This window comes from Leguminivora glycinivorella, chromosome 18, assembly GCF_023078275.1.
Source record: "Leguminivora glycinivorella isolate SPB_JAAS2020 chromosome 18, LegGlyc_1.1, whole genome shotgun sequence".
Lineage (NCBI taxonomy): Eukaryota > Metazoa > Arthropoda > Insecta > Lepidoptera > Tortricidae > Leguminivora > Leguminivora glycinivorella.
In genome coordinates, this window is record NC_062988.1 from 19381735 (window position 1) to 19409436 (window position 27702).

The window sequence follows — 27702 nt, forward strand, 5'->3', positions numbered from 1 at the left end:
TTGAAATTGCATGTGTCGCTTAAAAAAATAGAATTCAATAATAAAGTATGTAGGCGTACTTTATGTGACATCGTTTTTAGCTTACCGAGCTAAGGATACTGACGGAATGCAATCCATTTACTGCAACTTGTACGGGGACCGCACGCAGAGTGCAGGAGAATCGCATCGTCGTCCTGCAGTTCCCTTACAAGTTATAAGCAGAGATCGGACACAACATAAGGTTCATTATTCCGTGAACGTCATACAAATGACGCCCAACGGTCTCTGGTTATAAGTTAGGTTGCAGTCCGTCTGTATAGACTCTTACACGACAATATCTAGTAATTATTAGTATTGGTATTCTATCACGACAATACGTCGGAAAGGGACAAACGAACTTTAGCGGCTAGATAACTTTAGTGAACGTTAATGATTAAGGGGGTTAGTATGTACTATCAGCTGCAAAAAGTGCATGAAGAAATTATGAGTGAATTCATTGATAAATTCGCCATCTACTTAGTACATATGCCGTTTGGAAAACAAAGCGCTTTTCTAAAATAAAACATAAAATAAAATGATCAGATTTTAGAATTTTAGCTAAAAAGATATTTGTAAAGGCGAATGCACATTGATTTGCGAATACGCCCGGCCGGCGTACGATGCTCATGCTCAATCACCATGTATTCAACGACTCAATTTTTACGCATTTTTGCATCACCCGCCTGCCGGTAACATGAACATCCTGTCTAACAATACAGGGTGGAATTAGAGATGTGATCGGAATATTTTTCTTAGGACCGCTTTTTGAACAATAATTGTGAATCACGTGCAGTCTTGGTTTGCTATCTTAGACTGCATATAAAATAATGGATGAAAGAGGATATTTGTCCATCTAACTGTGTGTTATATAATAAAATAATATAGTTAGGTACTAATATCCAAGCAAATATAAATACAAGCTAAATACATCCACGGGAAATAATATTTTGGTGCCATAGGAGGTAAACGAGCAGACAGGTCGCCTGATGGTAAGCGATCACGCTCTTGGACACCCGAAATACCAGAAGGGTTAGACGTGCGTTGCCGACCTTTAAGATGGACCAAGTATCTTTAGCTATTTTTTTTTTTTTTCAGTAGCCTACCTAGTGTCCCACTGCTGGGCAAAGGCCTCCCCCCTAGATTTCCAATCCTCCCGATTAAGTGCAGCATCCGTCCAGTTGTTAAGAAAGGAGTCCAGGTCATCCCGCCATCTCTTTCCGGGCCGACCCCTCGGGCGTTTTCGTTTTGGCACCCACTCCGTAGCTAGCTTAGCCCACCGCTGTGGATGCATACGCCGTACATGGCCTGCCCAGTCCCACTTCAACCTGGCGGTTTTGACCCCAACGTCGACAATGCCTGTCTTGGCGCGCAACGTAGTGTTTCGGACCCGATCAATCCTTTTCACCCCAAGCATGTAAGCTATTTACTCGTATTATAATCAAGTTTTATTTCTGTTCACTTCCTAAATCTCATGCCGTATACGTATATAAGTATTTCTTAAATCCAAACAAACCCTGCAACAAGCCCGGGTCGTGAGGTGGCGACGTAAATCAGTATTCAGCGGGCGATCCTCGCACAATAGCGCCGGAGCCGACAATCCGATACTGCATCATATTTCAAATGCCACTTTCTCTACTACATGGAGAATAAAATAAATAAAATGTCTTTCAAAAATTTTTGATCGTTCCGTATTTAGACGAATTAGTATTACTAATCAGAGAAGGAAAAGTGTAAAGATAAAGTAATTTCAATACCAATTAAAATATATAATACCCACCGCATTTAAAGATACTAACGTCAATACATACTGTGGTAGCACGTTACACGAACATTTACTTCTTCAGTTATCAAACACGTCAATAACAGATCAACAACAAGCTTATGGAAACCATCAGTTTAAAGTAAAACTGCATAAATTATCATCATAAAAAGAGCACTGAAATGTCAAATTACTACGAATTATTTATAATCCTTGTTTCTTTTTCAAGAAATCAAAGTTCATTTCTGATCACATGCCACATGCCACCCTGTATATCCTCAAGTAGCATTAGTAGGTACGATATAAAATCCCAGTAGTCGGGGCGACACAAATCTCTATTCAGCGCGCGATCCTCACACAATTGTACCAAAATCCGATACAGCATCATAGGGCAAAACAAATACAAACTTTATATGTATTTTTACTGAACGTTTAACTTTGAGGGTAACACAATTTTGTAATAGAAACAATACGCGGAAATTACTTTTCACTGCAACTAGGGAACATATCAAATTATTTTATTGAATGTTTTTTGATTTGTTCTTTTTTCAAGTAGTCATACTACTATATATAAATTATAAATTGAAATAGATATCATACATGAAAGAAAAAACGACAAGGCCCGCTGGTGGGCGAGCCGGGAATCGAACCCGGGTCTTCAGCTTACGCGGCTAACGTCATTACCACTAGACCGCGGCGGGCGGGCTCGGCCACCAGTCGTTTTTTCTTTCGTTTATGATATCTATTCCAATTTATAACATTTCTCTGGTTTATTATAGAATAAACACAAATTAAATGCAACTCGCGACATGCGATGGCCATGATCAGTCGAAGAAGGAAGAAAATGTTGAAATGTTTAGATACATAAAATTGGCAACAGAAAAATTGTCACATATACTTTTTGTTCTTGAACACAATTTATAACATTTCGATGTCAAATTTATGTCAACAACCAGTAGGCCTCACCAGAGTGACACTGAACGCTGACATTCTGTGCCTACTTATTTCTGGGTGGATAAGTAATACTGACTCAGCGTCAATATTGTTGAACAGGCAATGAAGGACAAAGTGTCACTGTCGGACGACAAATTATTGTGAAATAGGCCACAGCACGTCATGTTATTTTCCCTCGGTGTCTATGGTATATCCGCGCGCATAAAATAAACAGTGCAACGTCGCATCAAAATACCGTTAAGTTATAATAATATTGGCGTTGGGAACACATTTTTTTGTTCGAGCGCCGGATTCAGCAGATACATTTATTTCTGTATGTGCAACTGTGTGTGTGCCTTTATATTTATACATTTTCAGACACTATTCCTATTATTTGCAAATATTGAATAACTAGAGTGTTTTTAAAGCAAGCAGTAGATACTCATTGCGGGCAATCGCAGTAAAAACAATGGCGGTCGCGCTCGGCTGAGCGTCGAGGGCCATCGCAGGAAAACAATCGGTCGAGATCCGATCAGGGCCATCGCATTACATTCCCATTTATAAATGAGCTTCGTTTACAGAAATCATGTCCTTGTGTGCCATGATACATTTCAAATAATTAATTAAAATTGACGTTTAATCACCCACAAAACAATTACTTACTAGGAACAAAACACTCTTGATTTGAAGGTTGCCGGGTTAAGGGTGAAAGTGAGAGTAGAGAGAGCAAAAAGAGAAAGCAAAGTAAGAGTGAATTGAACCGGTGAGCTCCATCTTAGACTCTTTGGACCAGATAGACGTAGGTGAAGAGTAGGGGCGGGGCGGGCGCCTGGCCCACATGGTGCGTTCATTCTTGGACCGGGTATGACTATTTGACTAATTTACAAATTTTATTTGCATTTAAAAAGGGTTAACATGATAGGTCTAAGGTCAATCTTCAATCAGTCCACAATAAGAAAAATTTTACAGTGCCCAGAAAAAAATACCTCCTTTTTTACGACCTACCATAAAACTTTATATTTTTGTAGTTCACATTACTGACAAATATATACCTGACAACGCCTGCCAGCCCTGAAGTTTCTGAACCTACGAGTTAAGGATTACGCCAAGCCGATATCCTTAGAGAAACAATACGAAGCCCCCATCTCACTAACGCTAGAACCAAATAGAATAAAATCAATCCAGTTGTTATGAAACTTATAGACGATTCTGAGTAATGAAAAGTGTGAGTGAAGTCGGTTATTGATCGAATTTTAGCTCATCATTAGTAACAAATTGAATAATATTCACAGTATCTAGATTTATCTTCTAAATTAGAATAGTAAAAAAAACTATCTATCGTCGCTGCGCGTGCAAATTTCGCTATGTGTTTTTAACCTACTTTACAGGAGACACAAAAAAACTGTTTATTTCGGCAATTATTTAACATAAATAAATCAATATTTTTATGGCATAAGTATTTTCACTTTTGCATACATTAAGAAATTACTTGAAATTATATTTTAGTTATTATAAGGTTAAAAAAATATTTTTTCATAAATATGTTACATAGCGATTATAATTTGAGTCGTAAATAACCGGTATGTGTCTTACAATCACATAACTAGATTTTATTCTTAAGGAACAAAATACAATTTGTGCACTTTATCCTCACATAGTTATTTAATCATATGATTTGAATTAACTATGTTGTTGTTTATTTGTAATTTATCAATTCATTTTCGAATAAATTATTTCAGAAAAACCACGATTTAATACTATAAGCTTAATACACAATACTATAATAAAAAAACTCGATTTAATTAATATATCACTTTACTACCAATATATTACAACTATAATAATATATTTATTCCATTAATTTTTATGAATGGAGGTTATTTCAGTTACAAAGTTGCTCAATGTGGTATTATGTAAACATTTACGTATTGAATAAGTTTTCATTATGCATGTTTAACTATTGGAAGTGTGCCAAGAATATGCTGTGGAACATGGTTTAAAGTACAATGAGAAGAAAAGTGAATTTATGGTAATTACAGGTAAAAATAAGGGTCCGGCGACTGTGCCTCCTATAATCTTAAATGGAACTGCTTTGAACCGTGTTACCAATTTCAGATATTTAGGTCACATAGTGACTGAGGATTTAAAAGATGATATGGACATGGAGAGGGAGAGAAGGGCTTTATCTGTTAGAGGTGGCATGTTGGCGCACAGGTTCGCTAAATGTAGCATTGAGGTAAAAATTACTCTATTCCGATCATATTGCCAATGTTTTTATACTAGCGGCCTGTGGACCAACTTTAAGCAGAAAACCTTTCACTCTCTTAGGGTTCAATATAATAACATCTTCAGGGCCCTGTTGAGGCTTCCCCGATATTGTAGTGCCTCTGGCATGTTCGCGAATGCGCATGTAGACGACTTTTATGCCATTATGCGAAAGTCTAATGCTTCAGTGGTGCACCGTATGCGGGGGAGCGGCAATGGGATCCTGAAGATGATAGCAGAGCGTTTCGACTCTGACATTTTGGGGCGATATATCGAATTACATGTGTACAAGCATGTGATTCGGTAAATCACTCAATTCACTTTGTAGTCGTTAAAATATGTTAGTAGATTATAAGAACGTAACATAGCATGTAAGTGTACACTAACAACTATGGACTGTAATTGTCTGAAAATAAACAATTTTTATTTTTATTTTTTTTATTTTTATTTTATTTTATTTTAACTTGAAAAAACCGGATAATGCTAGTCTGTCATCAGTAGTCATTTTACTATTTTTTTCTCACAATTATATATTAATAATCATGTATGTATGGTGTAATACGATTTATTTTCGAAATTTTATAGTTTAGGTCAACCGGAAGTACCCTATTAATTTTGACTTCCTTGAGAGTGTAGATTTTTTTTCAACTTAATTAACATATGTTGTATTTACTTAGAAATAAGGTTTTTTTACAGCTTCAAGGAACGGTACAGTACACTTGAGTATAGGGTTTTTCCGAAATAAAGAATATTGACAAATAGATAAACGGATAGACAAGAAAGTACATAATTGTATAAGGGTTCCATTTTTTTCATTTTCATTAATTTATTGTAAAATGTTTCCAGAAAGGATAGGTAGATCTTATCACACAAAATTTCATACAAAACGATGTCTTGCCACTTCAAGGCAATGATAAATCACTTGCTATTTTTTTGAGTTACTTAGCATAAATTTATCTTATTTCGATAGTTTGTAATATACGTTTACACACACTGAACCCTACACGAAATTTGTCAATATACTAAACACTATAAATTTCTGACAGTTAATCTTAAAAATCTATTTGAAATGATTTATTTTTAACTAATATTAAAAAAATAACTATTCGGTCAGAGTGAGTACTTTCAGATATAGTCTCAATAAAAAGGGAAACTACACTCTGTCTCATTTACAGAGGTTATACTTGACGACAAACCCAGCTACCATACACCATTTAAACAAGTTTTAAGAGATTTTTATAAGAAAAGCCTGCTATGTGACGCAAAACACACGATCTGGAAACATTCACGATTTCTACAAATAGTACTAAATTATCGCTATGTATGAGATTGTACAAATCGGGCACAAACATCTAACACATCTTATTATACAATATTTCCAAAAATATAGCTATGTATCATAATTCACATAGCAGGCGCAATTCCAAAACTGCTGTTATAAGAAGATAATGTAGTTATGTGATTTATTGCAGTTAGCGATTATAGGAAGAACATTCAATGTATGGGCGTCACATACCTACTTTTGATAAAACCTGTAATACTGAAATGAGCTCGACGCTGTTTTTGGAGCATATGTATCTAGAAATAAGGTTTAAAATGGCATTGAAAACGAAAAATCGTTAAAAATCACATAGCGAATTTTGCATGCGCAGCGACGCTATGCCGTTTTACAATAGTTATTTGTTATACAAGGGGGCAAAGTTGTATTTTAACGCCGAGTGTGGAATTGAAAAACGAGCATGTGAAAGGATTCTATAGTTGAACCACGAGCGAAGCGAGTGGTTCGAGAATAGAATCCTGAACTTGCGAGTTTTTTAACACACGAGAAGTAAAATACATTTGCACCCGAGTGAAACACAAAACTTTTCCCCTCACTATAGCGAGGAAACTACAACGCAAAAAATGCGTTTATCACTGCTTCCAGTAGTTTCACAGGTGGTAAATCATCTTTATTACTACACTGAGAGAAAATACAACCAGTTTTCATGTTCGTTCAACAAGTTTTTTGGTTAAAATAGCGCCTACGTGCTCTTTGGTTCAAACAACAAGCTACTTGTCATTTGAATCGGCAATATATTTGAATCAACAAGTCGATTTTATAAAAACAACCTGACACATATTGTTTAAAACATACGTTTGGCTGATTCAAACGGATAAACCGCAACAAGTTGAACTTGTTAAATTCACAATGCAAATTTCTCTCAGTGTAGATTCACCTACTTTTATCAATTTTAAAGCAATTAATTTGACTTTATTCAAGGTCAAATTACTTTACCCACTAGTGGATAAAATGCGTTTTTACCCGCTGGTATTAAAGGACAAAACACGTGTTTCCGAGCTAGTGAGGGGAAAAAGTATTTTTTTTTCTTTGCTAAGTCGAGTCCTTATTCAACTGAATGAAGAGAACGAATAATAGATAATTAAATTAACCCTCACAATTTCATTATGGGATTATTTACTTGACAGTCTAAACTTCTCTACACACAGTACATTTTTCTTAACTCTCTTATTTTATTTATCTCTTAATAAAAATAACTCATACGTATATACGTATAGAATGGATCCTTTTCTGATGGAAACGGCCTAAGCTATGCCGCCTAACCCACCATTCCACATAAATTATCCCTTCCTTCCCCTTCTCGGAAAATCACAAATATCCCACCAAACTACTGATAAACCACACGAAACTGTAATTTCGAACCATTATCCAATTACAGTAGGCTCGGCAGACGCTGAATTGAACCAAAATACATACAAAACCATAGACATGAATTCGTAAGGACGTGGCATACGGACACCAAAAGTGGTGACAGCACAGCGGAGTCAGTAACAGCACTGAGCACGAATGCGAGCCGCGAATGCAGTCAATGCACCAATCACGCGCACGATGCGAACTTATCAACCAATCGCGATGCAGCGTTCCGCCATGGCGCATCAAACGAGAAAGCTCCATCGGAATTATATTATTAGATTTGATGTGTGTATCAAATTTCCAGGAATTAGGTATTTGCGTAGCCACAGCGGTTTTGAATGGCTCGGTACACAATTATTTGATCATCGAGTTGGTGCGGACTAAACTCTATAATACTCAGTTATATGGACTACATCGCTTAGATTATACGCGTATAAGTTTTGTTATACGCGCATGAAAGAAAATGTTTTAAGTTCAGAGCCGGTGCCGTTTAACGAAATTCTTAAATTTTCTGCTCTGAATCTATATAAGGACACCAATATAATTGTATACCAATTTTTAAACTTAATAACAGTAAAGATAAAATAGATGTTCTTGGATTATTTGAAAATTTACATACAATTTCAAAAGATATAAATTGAGAAACTGTAATAAGAACCTCTTTTATAGAGACTGTCTATAAAGTTCAAAAGCACTTGAGCAATAAAATTAAAATCTGAAAACCTCAATTTATCCTTAAAGCGGAGGTCGCAAAAGAACTGGAATCTTCCTACACTATCTGGTTATATTGTAGAGTGTGTTCCATCTATTTAGAGTGATCTTTAGCCAAATCCTATCCTTTGGATTTCCCGGTATTATAGCCACAAGCCAGTGATTTTCGAGCTGTAGACCCTTTTACAAGTGGTTCCCGCAATTAAATTATTAACAAACAGAGGATACCTATAGGAATGATCGGGAATTGATATTTAGTTTATACAAAGAAACATACAATGTTAAATAATCATATGAGATAAAATTAAAAAAAAAATGCTAAAAAATTAGTACTAATTTACGAATGTGAGAGATAATACAAGTTTGAATAAGTGGAAGGACAGGACAATTATAGGGTGTGTAATATTTTTCACAAAACATCATTTCGTTCAAATCAGCTTAAATTATACTATCTATCTATATCTTAAGTTGCCATTTTTATTTGTTGTATTTATGTATGTATGTATTCTTTTTATGTATATTTATTTATGTATTCGGTATATATGTATGTGTTGGTTTTCTCTATATTTTTTGTTCTCGCACTGCCTGTTAGCTTTTGTTTCTGTTCCGTTTTTCCAGCTATCCTAAGGTTGTCTCGAAGAGATCGCTTTTTAGCGATTAGACCTGTGTTACCTAGTTATACTCTCACTCAACATTCTGTATATTTTTCACATGTAAAATGCTAAAATGGTGCAATATAGAATATTTACTTACTTACTTACTTACTTACTTCGTTGACTGATGGTGATGTTATTAACCATAATTATATTATACACAACTACTCTCCGCGCAAGTTTCGCATCATGCTATCATTAATTTTATTAATTAGATACCAGGCTATCAGAAATATCTAAAGATAGATTGGAAGTCTACGATCAAGCACCTAATCAATAACTTGCTCCCACATATGATCCGATTATTATCATCATGTCTACATTAACACACACATAATCCATGCATTCAAGACTTTATTACAAGGGCATCAAGTCGATTTCAGCTTACGCTTTAGTTACTGAACAACCAGCCTAGCCAAAATGACAGTCGTTGACGCTAGACAGCTAGCTAGCATTTGTAGACAAACATGGCAAAAGAAAGTAGTATAACCAGGGGCGACTCACTCCGCGATTCTATCGCTGCGCTACAAGTACATGTCAGCGGCCGCGAGTTCGCGGCCCATTCATTGGCGACGACCTTCGCGCGGCGCAATAAAATTCAATGTTGGCTGCTCGCGTGCGGTTCGTTTATTAATGTAGGTAAGAATTTAGAATGGCGGCATTTTGTGAATATCGAAGGAGTGAGCCTTCTGTACTTGTACTATTATATATTCTGTGGTATAACACACCTTATTTAAGTAGCCCAGACACGTTAACACATAATTTACTTAGTGTATACATACAGTTGTCGCTTATACCTTACGTCCTTGGGTACTGCAAACCCTTGGATATATTCGCAGCCCTTTGGAAACATGACCGAAAATACAAAGGGACCAGACTGAAAATCAGCGCTAGTATATACTAGCGCTGATTTTCAGTCTGCATATGCACACCACATATCTAGCACAATCTGAGACTGGGGCCCATTGCCTAAAACTACTTATACCTATATGAATTTGGAGTTTGTTTTCGAATAAGAACTGTTATTGTTTAAGTAATTATTTAGGATAAAGCTGTATTTTAATAATTAATTGTTTAGCTTGTATAGTATTAGGATTTCTAGTTTGTGGCAATAAACTTTTTATTATCTTTTTATCTTTTTTTTATCTAGACGCCGATTGAAACACAGTCTGGCTCTGTCGCGATAATACGGAAGAGCGATAGAGATAGCTGGCTACAATAACGATATTATCGCAAGCGTTTGTGCATTTGGCTAGATATCCAGTAGCGTGTAGATTACTCAGGACTAATGCGTGTGGCGTCACCGATATTTCACAAATAGGACAGATACTATTAGACTCTGTGCTCTATGTGGTAAGGTGCAGTTTGATGGCGATATTATTAAGGTTGGCTCCCGATCCGTCATAGTCTGGGTTTCGAATTTCATCTGATATCTACTTAATTATGTACCTATTACGCGCCGTGCGGTGAGGATTTCATCATTATATCTATGTTTTCAGGTTATATGATTATTGGGAAACTGAATATTAAGTGAACATGTATAATGTGCTTAGCATTAATTGGAATCCCTTCACATAGCCCGGAAACCTGCAAATCAAGAGTGAACAGGCATCTTATGGGCGAGCTCACTCCATCGTAGGCCACGTTTTTGCCTTTGGCTAGTCTGTGGCCAAGAGTAAGCCCATTTATAATTTAAAAAAAAGACGCAGAACATACATGGTAGCGCAAAATGATCTCATTAAAAATAAAACGAAACTTCTCTAGATATTTAGCTTGGATCTTTTTAAATCAAGATTGAATAGACATCTTTTGGGTAAACAATAAACATGCTCCATCCTAAACTGCATCGGCACGCTCCATCAGGTGAGATTGTGTCCTTTAAGCTATACCTGTTTCCAAAAATAAATAAAAAATCTAGTCATCCATGTAATAATTATGTAAACAATAAAAGACTGCTACGAGCTACCGCGTAGCTGCCGCATCTTTGCGTAGCACTGCATCGGTGAGCTACGGAATCAGATAAAATCAAATGTTTCTTTTTGACCCAGTGGTTGACTAGTAGAGAATGCCTTAACGCATTAAGTCCACCATTTGTAGTCATTTTATGTGCAATCTAAATATATAAAAGAAGAAGCTGACTGACTGACTGACATATCAACGCACAGCCGAAACCGCTGGTCCTAGAGATCTCAAATTTGGCACGTAGGTTCCTTATATAGTGTAGAGGAGCACTAAGAAAGGATTTTCCAAAATTCACCTCCTAAGGGGGTCAAATGGGGGTTCAAAGTTTGTATGGGGAAACAAGATTAGTTTGACTATTTTATTCGAAACTTCACAGGAAGATTCCTTAAGACATATGACTGAATACGTGTTTCAGGTTTTTTGAAAATTTAACCCCTAAAAGGGTGAAAATGGGGGTGATAAAGTCAAAAAATCAATATGGGTATCGTTTTTATGGTTTATCGGGTCGCTGATCACGATAAATACAACGTTTTTAAAATCTAACGAGGCGGAAGTGAAATACCTTCTCCCCTGTTGTGGTGCAATGGGGTTTAAATATCAAAAAAATATATAAAAGAAGATATTGACTGACTGACTGACATATCAACGCACAGCCGAAACCGCTGGTCCTAGAGATGTCAAATTTGGCACGTAGGTTCCTTATATAGTGTAGAGGAGCACTAAGAAAGGATTTTTCAAAATTCGCCTCCTAAGGGGGTTAAATGGGGGTTCAAAGTTTGTATGGGGAAACAATGTTAGTTTCACTGGTTTATTCGAAACTTCACAAGAGGGATCCTAAAAACATATGACTAAAGACGTGTTTCAGGTTTTTTGAAAATTTAACCCCTAAAAGGGTGAAAAGGTGGTGGTAAAGTCAAAAAACTAATATGGGTATCATTTTTAGGGTTTATTGGGTCGCTGATCACGATAAATACAACGTTTTTAAAATCTAACGAGGCGGAAGTGAAATACCTTCTCCCCTGTTGTGGTGCAATGGGGTTTAAATATCAAAAAAATATATAAAAGAAGAAACTGACTGACTGACTGACTGACTGACTGACATATCAACGCACAGCCGAAACTGCTGGTCCTAGAGATTTCAAATTTGGCACATATGTTCCTCATATAGTGTAGAGGAGCATTAAGAAAGGATTTTTCAAAATTCCTCTCCTAAGGGGGTGAAATGGGGGTTCAAATTTTGTATGTGGAAACAAGATTAGTTTGATTATTTTATTCGAAACTTCACAGGAAGATTCTCAAAGACATAGACTAAATACATCTTTCAGGATTATTGAAAGTTTAATCCCGAAAAGGGTGAAAAGGGGGTGATAAAGTCAAAAAAACAATATGGGTATCGTTTTTATGATTAATCGGGTCGCTGATCACGATAAATACAACGCTTTTAAAATCTAACGAGGCGGAAGTGAAATACCTTCTCCCCTGTTGTAGTGCAATGGGGTTTAAATATCAAAAAATATATAAAAGAAGAAACTGACTGACTGACTAACTGACATATCAACACACAGCCGAAACCGCTGGTCCTAGAGATTTCAAATTTGGCACATAGGTTCCTTATATGGCGTAGAGGAGCACTAAGAAAGGATTTTTCAAAATTCTCCTCTTAAAAGGGTGAAATGGGGGTTCAAAGTTTGTATCGGGAAACAAGTTTAGTTTGACTATTTTATTCGAAACTTCACAGGAGGATTCCTAAAAACATGTTTCAGGTTTTTTGAAAATTTGACCCCTAAAGGGGTGCAAAGGGGTAAAGTCAAAAACACAATATGGGTATCGTTTTTATGGTTTATCGGGTCGCTGATCACGATAAATATTTAAAATCGAATGAGGTGGAAAAGAAATTTTCTCCCCTGTTGTTGTGCAATGGGGTTAAAATATCCAAAATAGCCATAAGTATAGGTTTAGTTTTTATCTTTACTTCTGGTTCAAGAGATTTCAAATTGACACGGAAGTTCCTTAGAGGAGCACTAAGAAAGGATTTTTCAAAGTTCACCTCCTAGCATGATAATTTGACAGGGGCAAGGACAGGGACAGGGACAGGGACAGGGACAGGGACAGGGTCAGGGACAGGAACGGGATAGGGTTAGGGATAGGGAAGGGATAGGGATAGGGGTAGGGGTAGGGGGTAGGGGTAGGGGTAGGGAAGGGGTAGGGGTAGGGATAGGGATAGGGATAGGGATGCGGATGCGGATGCGGATGCGGATGCGGATGCGGATGCGGATGCGGATAGGGATAGGGATAGGGATAGGGGACGGGGATAGGGATAGGGGAGGGACAGGGGCAGGGACGGGGACGGGGACAAGGATAGAGATAGGGACGGGGATAAGAATAGGGATTGGGGTCGGAATAATCGGTCGGCAATCGATATCTAGGCAGTGTAAAATGCAGGTGGCTCAGTGGGAAGGGATTAGTAAGTATGCATCGGCGAGTATCCTGCATCCGTAATAACTATTACATTCAATGTGCTGTAAGAAGATCGTTGTTTGCTTGCCTTTTATATGTTTACGTTTGCAATAAGTATAAGCAAAATGGAAAAAATTGTAAGCGATAATGCAAGGAAGTACTTTTTACCCTACCGACCATAGCGTCGAGATACTGGCTATGTGGGTTGTATGAAGTTTCCCCAGTATAAATATTTATATAGGTAAAATACATACATATTCGTACCTACTACCTACGCTGTGGTCGCTGTGTAACAATTCTACAATCATTGCAAGAATTTCTTTTAAAACAATAGTAATATGTGTAAGGTACAGTCAGCCAAAAAAGTGGTTTACCACTTTTTGATCAATAGAGTCGAAAAGTGGGAAACCACTTTCATGGCTGACCGTACAGCAAATAGATCAGTTACAATGGCCCCCCCAGTCGAGAATTGCCCCGCTTTACCTTAATCGAAATAATCGCGGACAGATGTATCTACAAAGAAACCTACGGATCCAAATGAAAATCTTATTTTTTGTAAACGTTTCAATAAGAATACTTTTATTACGCGGGCGAAGCCGCGGGTAAAAGCTAGTAAAGTATAAATAAACATAAACATAAACATAATTTTTATTGAAAACAAGTATTGCATATTTACATTACATCCAACAAATACTTAAAATTATCGATGATTTACATTTGCCCGAACTAGGGAAACCCTGTGTATCAAAAATAAATACTTAAATAAAAGAAATATGGTGAAAAATGATTGAAGCAACGCTGAATAGGTATTCACTTTTTTCAACCACTCCCGGCGGTGTTAAAAAAATGCTTTGACGGGGATGCTTTCGAGGAGAAGGGGCAGTTTCTAAGATACCTTCAATAGTTAAAGTTTAACTGTCAAAGCAGCTAAAACAAAGATGAGACGAAACGTGTAAGAATCAAGCAATAGCATAGAATCCACTTACGTCTTCTCAAATCTCATTTTATACAAAACTGTGTGATGTCTGACGCGACAGTGTTATACGTTTTATAGTAGTATACTACACTTTGATCAATTATCAGTAATTATAATACGTAATCCGAGCCGTCGACGGATCGCGTGATGGATCACTCCAGGACATTAGTGTATATTTCACCCCCGCCCGGCTCCCAGTCCTATTGGTCAAGCAAGAAGAGTAGTTTTTTCACCTCAAGGTTCAAAACAGTGGCCCCAGTATACATTATTTTAGAATGCACTGTGTTTGTAAAACTTGGCGCAATGTTCACGCACGCACTTAAATACTAGAAAATATCTAAGTTATAAGACTACTCAACGACCGAAACAAGATTATCCAGGTAAAGAAACAGAAAAAATAAAATAATTTAAAACCTGATTTCATAAAAACTGGCAGTTATATTTCAGAAATGAATACCCTAAAATATCGTTTTGCGTGCCTTATAAATTAAACACGCTTCCTTTTATCCTCGCATGGTATGCATCCTAATTTATTAAAAAAATCCCTTGTCTCTGTAAGTTTCCGGAATGCGAAATATTTACGTGCCAACATAAATATTCGTCAGATCCTTCGTTTATTTTGGCCGTTTCTTCCGAATATTTCCCTCTCATATTTCTATCTTATTCATGTCGCCCGAGGAACTTATTAATCCATGTATCGTTGCGCGTGTGTGTGTGTTTCGTGTTCATGTGTGAGGCTGCAAGTTCCTTTGTAAGAAATCCGGGAATTCTTCAGCCGAGTCCGCAAAAGTTCGTAGTTATTTTCTGTATGCCTTTATATGAAATATATTTATAGACAGACATAAGCTGATTTGATTCCTTTCCTTCATAAGCTTTACTGTTAAAAGCTTCGCAAGCCAGCTTATTAATTATCGAAATCATCTTAAATCATTCTAGGAAAGACGTACGTTGAGTTTGTCTCAAACAAAAAAAAAACAAAACAAAAAGAATTGCTGTTAACGTAGAATGTGTAGTCACTGAACCTCATTTTGGACAATTTTGCCCATATTTTACGCGTCTGTGTCAAAATTACGTTTTTTACAACTGAAAATTTGTGTTAGTGGAGCCATCTCGCCAAGAGTCGACAAAAGGTTTAGCGCCATTACGTACCAACATTTCTCTTGATGGTTTCGAGGTAAGTTTTTCTTAGACTTTCTCTATCTATACAGAATTATACAGGTTTTTTTAATTACATAACAACATTTAAGAAAAAAAAATCCGTCTATTTTCCTTTGAGTCGTCGGCAACCCGAACCCTCGTTGGAACTTGTGCACTCCTTTTTACTGTGTATTTTTGTGTTGTCTGAGTACCCACAACACAAGCCTTCTTGAGTTGACCGTGGGCCTCAGTCAATCTGTGTAAGAATGTCCTATAATATTTATTATTATTATTTATTATTTTATTATTTAACACAGCAAAAGGGAATGTACAAGTTTCTAATGGGGTGGCAACGCGCATGTGACACTCTTTGAGTTGCAGGCGTCCATAGGTTACGGTGACCGCTTTCCATCAGGCGGGCCGTACGCTTGTTTGCCACCGACGTAGTATTAAAAAAAAACTAAATACCTATACCTAACCAGGTCACATTTAATACAATTCTCCGTTAATCTGGAGTTAGTTGTTACCTCTGATATTAGTACCGGCTGTGATCTGATTTGACGTAAATTGCCTTTTACGGGTCACTGCTCATGCTTCCACAATCACATCTACACTACTCCCACATTGTTTACATAAGGACCTCTTCAAAAGCCATTCATATAAAAATACAAAGAAAACTCGTCATTACTACTATAGGGAATTATCCTGTAGTTACTTAAAATAACATACTATGAACGGAATAAAATCCATATCCATACTAATTTTATAAATGGGAAAGTGTGTGTGTCTGCTTCTTTGTCCGTCTTTCACGGCAAAACGGAGCGACAGATTGACGTGATTTTTTACGTGGAGATAGTTAAAGGGATGAAGAGTGACATAGGCTACTTTTTGTCTCTTTCTAACCCCCCCACTTACCTAAAATGGGAGGTGAACGTTTGTATGGAGCATTCCAATTTAACGCGAGCGAAGCCGCGGGCAAAAGCTAGTACCATATAATGATTTTGAAAATATGGAGAGGGAGGAATCGGGTGGGTAAAACCGAAGGAAAGGTGGATGGACTGCGTGAGAGATGATAATATTTCAACCAATGCATGTGAATTTTTTTTTTTTATATACTACGTCGGTGGCAAACAAGTATACGGTCCGCCTGATGTAAAGCGGTCACCGTAACCTATGGACGCCTGCAACTCAAACAGTGTCACATGCGCGTTGCCACCCCATTAGAAACTTGTACACTCCCTTTTGCTGTGTTAAGTACACAGCAAAAAGGAGTGCACAAGTTCCAAGGAGGGTTCGGGTTGCCGACGACTCAAAGGACAATAGACGGAACAAGTTAGTTCCGTAAGTCCTCCCGTCATCAGCACATCGCACCCTCGTATGATGAGATTACCTCCTAAGGTACAGCGGGGCAAATCCCTGCTAGGGGCCAAATGTAACTGATAACTTTTTTCCATGTTTTACAATGTTATTAAATAGTGTCCAACGGTTATATACGGTAGACGTGTTTACTGGATAGATGTAAAACTCAATATCATAGTGTAATAATAGGAAAAATGGATCAGTTAGAATTGCCCCCCTGATGGCAAGCAAACAATGTTAATTATAAGAAAAACTTGGACAGTAGTAATTTCAGACCCAATTTCTATTTTGTAAATCTGATAGAAATATAAAAAGTAATGAAGTGACCGTGACGTCACTATACACGTTCTCATATTAAGCCCATCCCATATTAGCATACTGTTTTGACAGTTCTTAAAAAGATTTGTCCAAGTAGGAATGAAGCTTACTTGTAAGCGACAAAGTAGAAACATAGACTAGGCTTCCACACATTAGAAAGTTAAATCTGCTCAAATGTAACACAATAGCGAAACCTCAATACCAGTACTAATACTAACTTTAATGAAACTCCGAAGTACCTGGCGCCGTAGCCGAATGGCATTTCTGCGACGCGAAACGAAAACGAAACGCCGCGAAAGGTAGTCTGTCTCTGTCGCGCCAATGCGCAAGAGCGATAGAGATAGATATCTACGAGCGTTTCGTTTCGCGAGCGTTTTGTGAGCATTTTGTGAGCGTTTGTGCCATTCGGCTACGTACTCTGGACATTTTAGTACCTGTAGCGTGAAAGTTACACGAATTTCAATGAGCAACGACAATTTAGATTCAAATGTTTAACGATGCTTGGTGTGTCAAATGAAATAGTACATTACACAAATAGTACATACATAAATACATACAACATACATACAATCACGTCTGTATCCTATAAAGGGGTAGGCAGAACACATGAAACTACTAAAGCTTCAGTGCCACTCTTGGCAAATAAGGGGTTGAAAGAAAACGAAACTGTGACATTGCAGTGACAGGTTGCCAGCCTCTCGCCTACGCCACAATTTAACCCGTATCCCATAGTCGCACCCACGGGAAGAAAGGGGGTGGTGAAATTCTTAACCCGTCACCACACAGGCAACGATACATGTTTTTTTTTTAATACTACGTCGGTGGCAAACTAGCGTACGGCCCGCCTGATGGAAAGCGGCCACCGTAACCTATGGACGCCTGCAACTCAAAGAGTGTCACATGCGCGTTGCCACCCCATTAGAAACGTGTACATTCCCTTTTGTACAAATGCGTAAAAAAGGAAGTATGAAACGAGTGGCGATAAATTAAAACACGACCGTGTTTCAAATCGACACGAGTTACGAATTTCCTTCTCGCAAGTGTATCGTACGACGTTTTTCAGTACAGATGGCCCTCCGAAGTTTCGACCTGGCATATAATGAACCATTTCTCGCACTAGTGCGTAAAAAATACACCATCTGTACTGAAAATTAAATTTTATTACCTTTACCGTATTAACAGTTATTTATTAAACATGTTAATAGAGGTACATTCGTTTAACAAGACTTGCATTGCATATACCTATACTAAATAAATAACATATTATATTGTTTTTCTTGTTCTTCAAATCTGTTCAGTGAATTAATGAAAGTGAATCCTACATATTCGACTCGCTCCGGCTTTGCACGTATACACAAAACAACAAATATGACATAACGCCAAACTTTAAACTTTGTAACACAAAGCGGCGATATGTAACGAAAGGACAATATTTCAGTCAACTAAAAAAACATCGGATTAAGTATTGTTCAACTACTTATGTAAACCGTACTCGTCGAAATGGCCGTATGCAGTAAGTCCGCCGTTTCGCAACGACCCAGATACGGCGAAACACATAATTAAAGGCAGGAACTCACAACCGCACAAAGAACCGCTCACCGGCTAATGGCCGCGGCGTATTTTGGCGACGCCACCGCCGGCACAGTCTCGCGGCCTACAATACTGACAGAATAATCATGTACGGCACAATGAAAATGATTACTTTGCTAATCCGCGAATATAATGCTAGTCAATCAGTGAGCTAAGTATTTCACAATACACAACAGTGACAATTGTCGCCCGACAGTGACTCTTCACCGTTCATTGCCTGTTCTACAAGGAAATATTGACGCTGACTAACAATGTTACTTATCAACACAGAAATAGGCACAAAATTCAGTTCAGTTTTTTTAAAATTAATCAGTCCATTAGAACTATTTCGCCAGTGTCGAAGTAATATGAGCTAATATTTATTAGTGATTTTGGTACGGTAAGTACGACAGTGTACAGTGAATTAGCGACAGTGTACACTATTTAACACGTCCGCTAAGTAACGGCTTATCCTAACAAACACATAATTTAACGCTAAGTAGCGATAGCAGATCAGAGCGGCGGGTCGACCCAGGTACCGCTGGGAGGACAGTGTGGTGGAGGATCTGCGTCGGCTTCAAGTCAGAGACTGGCATGAGGCTGCGCAGGATCGGGACAGGTGGCGATCTCTCGTTTCGGAGGCCAAGATTCACTTTGGATCACTGAGCCACAATAGTTAATTAGTTAGCGATAGCAGATAAAAAACGCAAAGCAAACATATTTAAAATTAAACTTGAGATGCTTTAAAAAATCAAATCATCGAATACAAAATTCTAAATAGTATGTCTCCGGTTACCTATGATTCAAGAGTGACACAGGGAAGTATTTTGCAGTGCGTCCTTTGTGTGGTGAAATCCAATTTATGCAAAGCTAATATTTGGAGAGGCCCATTAACAAGTTGGTGGAGGGTTCTAATGAGTCGTGTTAGTTATTCAGGGCCGATAATGGACCGTTTGCCGTTACTTATGTATGAACTACTATTCCAGCAGGACTAGCATATGAATAGCGCGAATTAACAGATGTAGTGAGAATATTTTTCCTTCATATTTTCAGGGAAACTTACAAACGTGTCACGCTTTTTCAGTCAGTCTCTGTACAATAAGTCCTCTGTACATTAAGGCTCAGTCGGTAGTGACCCTGCCTGCTGAGCCGCGGTCCTGGGTTTGAATCCCGGTAAGGGCATTTATTTGTGTGATGAGCACAGATAGTTGTTCCTGAGTCATGGACGTTTTCTATGTATATATTTGTATATTATATATATCGTTGTCCGAGTACCCACAACACAAGCCTTCTTGAGCTTACTGTGGGGCTCAGTCAATCTGTGTAAGAATGTCCTATAAAAAAAAGTACCTACTGATGTTGACCGAACTTGTGCTACTAATACGAACGTTACCGAGAAAATACAAAATAAAGGCAAAGTCGAAGAAGAAAGTCAAGATACACTCATATTGTACTTATAGACTAATAATCAAACATCAATGAAGTTTTTCAGATATTGATTTACAATAAATAATAGAGTTCTCAATATTGTGAAATATAAACTCCCTTTTTCTAATCAAGGTTCACGATACAAACAACCAAAGAAGTAAACAATCTTATGTTTCTTTACAAGGTCGCGGCAAGGAACAACTTCATCCAACCAAGTTATATCAGGCCATACACAACCATTGCTTACACGAGTGCAGCCTCATTCATCCAACGAAACTAGAACTTTACATCTCTAAGGATTATTAGTAGTTGAAGACCATTTTACGCTGGTTTATTGTACTGCGGTTGGAGTGACTTGAGCGACAGAAGCGTAGGAGGAATTGGAAAAAGTTTCATTGTTTAAACGTCGACGTCGAAGTGCTTTCCAGCTCCAGTACCGACATAGTCTACAGATCAGATATACAGAGCAAAACTCGACTTACAGTCAACACGTTTGACCCTATTACTTACGAAAGCGTTATAATTTTTAACTGACATCACAGATGTCATATATACCATTGATCAAGCAAACTTAGCGTGTCAAATGAACTTAGTAAAACCCACTGAGTTGCCCGTTTTTATTCGCATCTTTTCGGGCGTCAATTTTTGTAAGTTGAAGTCAACAAAAAAAAATGCCTTGTTAAAGTGATATTTAATTGCAACAACACAAAAAATATGAACACTCAAGGGCCTGAGATATATTTAAATCACAGGCAAGTACCTAACAACTTCAGTACAAAATCTGACACGCTCGGCCCCTATACAAATAAATAAATTTGTTTCTTCTATTTAAATCTAGTTCTGTGACTGACATAATTTCTGGAGATAATACAAATCTTCTTCCTTCTTTGTCCTACCCATATTCCCAGTTTATCTGGGGTCGGTAATCCAAATCAATATATTTATTTCCGAAATCGACCTAGTATACATCATCCATACTTTGCATCGTATTGTAATGAAATATTAGATTTGTAGTCGTTAAACAGTTCAGTCATTCCAAATACAAAATATCACGAACAGTCTTTTGGGATTACCTAACCAGTATAAGCACACTCTTCGTTTGTTTATTTATTTGTAGATCTCTATTCTCAAGTTCACATTACTCTTGTGGTCTAGAACTCTCGTCCAAGTCACACACGCGACAAATCCTCCGTGGCAGCTAAATGAGACGTCCCGCAAGATTAAATTCCGTTTATATCGGTGACCGTTGCAGTGGCCATTGTAACGTCAAACAATAACGTTACAAAGTACGTTACGATGGTTTCAATTAGAGTTACGACCGGCGGCATTTCTTTATTGTTTCTTAGTGAAGTCAAGACTTAAACAATAAAGAGTTTAATACTAATTTAATATTAACTAGAATAGTTTTAAAATTAATTAGAATAGGTACTTTTTGTTTGCATTGTTTCAAACCTAAGCCGCATAGCCTGTTAATCCGTTATTGCTTCGCCTAGTGTGGGACCATAGAACAAATTGTCTGTAAATCTTTATGTTAAATAAATATTTCATTTCATTTCATTTCATTTCACTTAAGGCGAACAAAGAGGCCAATCATAAAAAAGTTAGTATCACATTGAAATGTTTTCGTGTGTGCCAGTTATTTATAATTTAATGACTTTATTTTTGTTATTTGTCTCTCAAAAACTTAATGGGTGTATGTATATTTTTTTCTAAGATATTAAGCATTTTTTTAAATTGTTTCTATACGTCCCAATAAAGCCAGCTGTAAGTTCCGAGAAATATGGCTGATATCTACCAGCGCTGCAGCTTCATTGTTTGCTACGAGTAGAACACTGATTATTTAATTACTATAGGTAGATAGAGCGTTCACATAATGAGTTTTTATTTTTAATGAGTTAAAAGGCTAAAAATAGTATTCCCAACATTAACGCAAACAATTAATCGCTTTAAAGTAATCACTAATCCATGAAAACGTATGAATCTTTAGATTCTTCGGGATTAGAACATGAATGTACAATTCTTTAAACGTCCAATTCCTAGAATATCCAATTATGCTCAAATATAAAACACACCTAGAACGAAAATGACACAACTCAATAGGGATTCGTTTCAGCATTAGTTCACCTTCGTTCTAAAGATGCTAATCTCGAATATCCATGTATACAAAAAGACTTATTCATTTAGTAATATTACAATTAACACAATATCTAAAGTAGAAAATCCATGTCTACAAACTTCCGAACAATTGTCCCGGCGAAGTGACTTCGACGCAGCTCAGCGGCTAAGCCTAAATTATGGCTGTTGTAAATCTAGGCGTAGATTCACTGAACCAATAAGTTGCGGTATTAACTGCTCCAGTCATTTATCAAGCTTTGGTGTATAGCAAAAGAGCGAATTTTGAACTTATCAGATTTTCATTAATTTTTTATCCGGAAAAACAAATATGACTGTAAGCGCTTTTCCTAGTGAGTACTAGCCTTCTGAATTGTTTTGTTACAACCAGTCTTATATACAGGGTGATTCATGAGTTGTGAGCAGGAGTGAACAGGGTACTGGGGAGGGTCACACTGAGCAACTTTCATAATGGGGCAACACTAAATTGTGATATTTTTTTTTCTTAACTATGACTTAATTGATAGTTAATCATCAATTAAGTCATAATTAGAACATAATTGATAATTAGCTATCAATTAAGTACTTATCAATTAAGTCATAGTTAAGAAAAATAATCACAATTCAGTGTTGCCCCATTATGAAAGTTGCTCAGCGTGACCCTCCCCAGTACCCTGTTCACTCCTGCTCACGACTCATGAATCACCCTGTATGTAGTTTTCAAAAGCCCCAGGTGACACATTAAAATGTCGCATATACTTGAGATAAAGCAACTAATGCCGCTATGGCCCGGATGGTCGAATTGTCCAGGCCCCTATTTCTCCATCTTGACAAATGTCGGCGACATATGTCGGCTGACAATCCGACACATTGTCGACGACATGTGACAATCTCATAGAAAAATTGTGACAGTTGTCCCCGACAAATGTTTCGTGAAACAGAGGTCAACTTTTCCAAGTTGACACTTTTGTCGAAATGTCGCTAATTCTTGACAGGACTTTAGAGAGCGGTCGAGAATTTCTTGACAATTGTCGAGTTTTAGGGATAGTTACAAAATGGCGTTATATAATTATACCTAGATATTTTTCTGGCACGAACGAAGTGACACTAGTGACTTTTAGTATAAGCTTGCTTGCTTTTAGTATAAATTTGCTTCCTTCCGATATTTAGTCCATAGATAACTTACATTATAATATGTCATTAATTATTAGAATTATGTCGTTAATTATTGCCCTGACTCTTGAGTAGTTTTATGTGCTCTGCCTACCCCGTTTAGGGAATATGGACTTGAATTTATGTGTATATAACATAAAAGGTTAAAAACAAATTTCAAATGTTTGTAAATAAATTGACAATAATAATAAAAAGAACCACATTTTAATAGTTTACATAATTTCTTACATGATTATTCAAGATTTTATGTATAGATATTATCATTGGGGGTAATTAATAACCTTATGTTATGTAAGGCTATTTGTCGATAAACGGATTGTCGATGTTTTTGTTTTGTCGAATACTAACAACGACGTTCGTGCCAGAAAAATATCTAGGTATAAATATTATATACTATATATTATACTTTGTGGTTATAGTTCAAATGGATTGGGTAGTATTTTCGATAAAATATTCTAGTCAGCTTAGGTTTTTCCTTTCTTACAATATCGTTTTCAACCAATTCACACAAAAATTAACAAATTATATTAGTACCTAAACCTTCCTCATTCAAATACTTTTGTGATAGATGAAAACCATAAGAAAATGTGTTTAGTCGTTTTTGAGTTAATATCCCTAAGTTTAAAGATATATATTTTGGTGGGGTTTAAAGTATTATTTATTTTATGTTTAGCGTACTCTTTGGTTATTTGATAACATATAAAACGTCCGTGATTAAATTACCTAATGTTATAAATTAAACACGTTCACGTTACAAAAATATGACTATTTAAAAAAGAAAAGATAGTTTATTTATAATTATACCTATAAAACATTACGCGTCTACGTTTAAGAAAGTAAAAATATTTTTTTATTAAAAGTTCCATGAGATTACCCGACGAGTACCCGTTAGCTAATAGATATTTACTATTTTGGCACTTCGGTAGCGACACATTTGCTTTTATATATGGCCGGTATGGATGATTTATTATTTTTGATGGCAAGAAAAAAAAATAGCTAAGATAACCGCTCGCCGCAGACATAACACGACGAATATTAAATGGATTTTCATGATGCCGAATGTTACCTATAGCGAATCCATACTAATATTATAAATGGGAAAGTGTGTGTGTATGTTTGTCTGTCCGTCCTTCACAGCAAAACGGAGCGACAAATTGTCTTGATTTAAAAAAAAAAACATTTATTTCAGACTCAAGGTCCATAAACGGTTAGTAGAACATTAAAACTTTAAAGAACTAATATTAGTGTTAGTAAGACATTTCCTAATGAAGACTTAAAAAACCGGCCAAGAGCGTGTCGGGCCACTCTCAGTGTAGGGTTCCGTAGTTTTCCGTATTTTTCTCAAAAACTACTGAACCTATCAAGTTCAAAACAATTTTCCTAGAAAGTCTTTATAAAGTTCTACTTTTGTGTTTTTTCATATTTTTTCTCTTTTTTTTCCTTTAGGAGCGATTTCCGAAAATATGAATATTATCAAAAAACGATTTTAGTAACCCTTTATTCATTTTTAAATACCTATCCAACAATATATCACACGTTAGGACTGCAATGAAAAAAAAGGTACTCCCCACTTTACGTGTAGGGGGGGTACCCTAATAAAACATTTTTTTCACCTTTTATTTTTGCACTTTGTCGGCGTGATTGATATACATATTGGTACCAAATTTCAGCTTTCTAGTGCTAACGGTCACTGAGATTATCCGCGGACGGACGGACGGACGGACGGACGGGCGGACAGACAGACATGGCGAAACTATAAGGGTTCCTAGTTGACTAAGGAACCCTAAAAACTAAAACAATTCAAACTTAAAACCTACATAGCGACAGCGTGCAGCATTTGCTATCGGTTGAGCATGGGGCCATTTTCACGTGGAGATAGTTGAAGGGATGGAGAGTGACATAGGCTACTTTTTGTCTCTTTCTAACGCGATTCGCTCGCCGCGAGTAAAAGCTAGTATAGGTATAAAGTACCGGGCAATGATAGTACATTAAGTATGACACAAATGTGCTAGTTTGGTCAATGTCAATACACATGAAGTGATATTGTGCGTGCAAGCGAAGCGAGTGCGCATAAGAGAGCCAATGTGTGTAATTTTTATTTATTTAAAACCTGTGTTTAAATAGTCATTTGTTATACAAGGGGGCAAAGTTGTATTTTAACGCCGAGTGTGGAATTGAAAAACGAGCAAGTGAAAGGATTCTATAGTTGAACCACGAGCGAAGCGAGTGATTCGAGATTAGAATCCTGAACTTGGCGAGTTTTTCAACACACGAGAAGTAAAATACATTTGCACCCGTGTGTAACACAAAACTTTTCCCCTCACTAAAGCGAGGAAATTACAACGCAAAAAAACGCGTTTATCACTGCTTCCAGTAATTCCACAGGTGGTAAATCATCTTCATCACTAAATACATCCACTTTTATCAGTTTTAAAGCAGAAAATTTGACTATATTCAAGGTCAAATTACTTTATCCACTAGTGGATAAAATACGTTTTTACCCGCTGGTATTAAAGGACAAAACACGTGTTTCCGAGCTAGTGAGGGGAAAACATAATTATGAATATGTGGTTCGTAGATCAACAAATCCTATCTAAGTAAATGACCAATGCACATGTGTTTCATACGTTTTACGAAAAAACAAACAAAATTTACATATTAATTAGATTTTATTGGCTAAAACAGTTAGTAAAAGTCCAAAATGTGACACGTTGTCCGCCCCACCCGGCGCTTGCTCCACGGGTATAATGTGAGTGTGACCAATTTTAAATGGAGCCGTATCCATGTTGTTAGCGGCTAGTTTCAATATCAAGTCTATCGGGTTATCATACAATACCCGTAACACAAGTGCGGTAGTGTAATAAAAAGCCACACAGTGTAATTTCTTATGAGCCTAAAAACGGTTCAATAATATCATTGTTATGAGCAAGTGTGTTGAAATAGTACATTTCGATATAAGTGCGATTAATAAGAAATTCTAAAAACGAGTGGCGATAAAAGTGGCGTTACACGTTCATACAAAAAAATCAAAAAATGTGATAAATAACATTATATTTATTATATTATATACCTACCCGTCATAAATTTGATACAACCCGGTACTGTACACGTAACGTCAAGCGTAAAAAAAAAATGGGTATACAGTCGAGTTTATAAATATGTGCACATTTTTCACCTTATTGCAACGAGTTAAGGTGAAGAAATGTACACATATTATTATTAATAAACTCGACTGTACACATCTTACCCAAAAATATGTCCCATAGCATCTCAGTCCGGTGTGATAAGAGCGTAGTATATGAGACATATTTATGAGACGATTATTTCGATACCTATTTTTGCACTTGACTGTACTATAGCAGCAAGAAGAGCGCGATTACTATATTTGTCTCGCATTAATAATTTGCGCGTATAATTAGAACGACGCGACGCAGGTACATTGCGGTCCTACTTAGTTGACCGGTTTTTTCTGTCTACGGGTTAATTTATCGTGTGACAATTGTAGATTTTGGTGAAACCAAAACAATATGTCAATGTCAATTTTTCTTGGTATGGCCACAAATAGCAATGGACATAAATGATCCTGTGGTCTATTTCACCACAGTGACATTGACACTTGACACTGACAATTCTGGGCGTATTTCTGGGTTGGTAAGTGACATTGTTAATACTCAGCGATAATATATCCTTGTTGAACAGGCAATGAAGTGTGAATTTGGCCACTGTTTGATTCAAGAGCTGTGCACTCGAGGATTTGCTCAACTTTTGTATCTCTTATATTAAAACCCTTCTTCTTCTTCTTCAACCTAGCGTTTTACCGGCCTAGCGCCAGGGTCCGCTATATATTAACCTATTAATAAAAAATGAAAATGGCCTCCAACCCTTGAAACTTTGAAGATCGATATTACTCTTCTAAAGTTGTTCGGTATTTTTTATCTTTTGATTACTTTGAAACGCGGATGGTAATTTGCAAGTACAATTATCGATAGTCCGATTCCAGCCGGTTTGAGCATAATGTTAATGCTAGATAATTACGCGGTCTAATACGTTTAGTCAGCACTAATGCCAGATGAGTCCATATAATCCGCTGTAACAGTATACAGGGTCAGCCATCTAAGTCCAGCAAAATATATAAGTAAACAAAGAACAAACACTACATCTTATATGTGTAATATAATAT

At 36.9% G+C, this 27702-nt stretch overlaps 1 protein-coding gene across 1 annotated transcript in view; it reads right to left on the minus strand.

The window, feature by feature from the left end:
• The window catches only part of LOC125235819 (neurobeachin-like), a 347843-nt gene that overhangs the window by 25009 nt on the left and 295132 nt on the right, over positions 1 to 27702 (minus strand). The gene's annotated exons all lie outside the window — the stretch shown is intronic.